This window comes from Aplysia californica, unplaced genomic scaffold, assembly GCF_000002075.1.
Source record: "Aplysia californica isolate F4 #8 unplaced genomic scaffold, AplCal3.0 scaffold00421, whole genome shotgun sequence".
NCBI classification, from domain to species: Eukaryota; Metazoa; Mollusca; class Gastropoda; order Aplysiida; family Aplysiidae; genus Aplysia; species Aplysia californica.
In genome coordinates, this window is record NW_004797691.1 from 470159 (window position 1) to 471471 (window position 1313).

Sequence of the window (1313 nt, forward strand, 5' to 3'; positions counted from 1 at the left end):
CACACACACACACACACACACACACACACACTCACACTCGCTCATTCACTCACTCACTCACTCACACACACACACACACACACAGACACACGCGCGCGCGCGCGCACACACACATGTACATACTTATATTATGTACATTTATTATATGAAAACACACAACGAACCAGTACACATCTAGTTAGTTGTACATCCTCGATCATATTAACAGTAATATTGCACCATATTCACCTCAATAACTGTCCTTCTAACTACGCCATACTCAGTATAACCAAAGATAGTATATCCTACGATAGAGTATACATGTAGTACCTTTGGTAAAACTCAGACACACAATGAAACAACCCTTCCCGACCACAGCGAGCTCAAATCCTATTAAACGCTCGCAATGGTCCGGCCTATAGCGAACTGTAGTAGTACTGCCCGTACGTTATGTCCCAGTCCCCCACCCGAAACCTTTCCAGAAAATTGAATTATTTGTTACGGAAGCGAGTCTTCGCGTCGTTCACACCACTGTTATTACCTTAATGTATTCTTACGACAGATTTCGTGTTGACAACTTGGCTCGCGAAACAGAAAACAATGCACTAGGCCTAGCTTCACTAGCAGTGAAGGTCTCAGTTTACGCTACGTTCCCGTAGTAAGTGAGGTCGTGGGAACGATTGGCATTGACAAAAGGACTCCCTTTGGCTTGAGTCGATGGTGGTAATCGTGAAAAAAGTAGTTGTTTGATTATTGATAAATGATTGGAAACATTAGTAAAAGTTTTATACTTTAATAGAGATGAGTGAGTGGTTGGCGAGTGCTCTAGTGTGGTTTGTTCCTTCTTTTCTACCAAACATCCCTCTAACTTATCACTCCGTCTTCTTGTTTTAAAGTAAATCTCTAATAACTCCTCTAATCCTCGGCACTTACATGGCCTATACATGCGTATATGTTGCAAGTGCCATAAAACTCTTGCTGAAAACTATCAGACACAATCTAGATCGTTCAGAAGGTAAAGGTCATCCTGGGCAGAGTGGATTAATACTTCAGCATCATTGCAGAAAACAGCAATAAGTACTCTTGAGAATTACATTTTTATTGACACCAAATTGCCCTTCGGGGGTCAATAAAAATGTTATTTATTTATTTTTTCAATATTTTTTTTTCCACATGGGGTAGAAGTAACACCTAACGGAAGGGAACGAGAAGAAAAGTTGAATGAAAGACAAGAGACGAGGGCACATTCTGAGGATGAACCGTTTACGGTCTTCTTAGTCTTTTTTTTAAACAACCCCCCCTCACCACCCTAGCACCTCTCTCTCTCTCTCTCT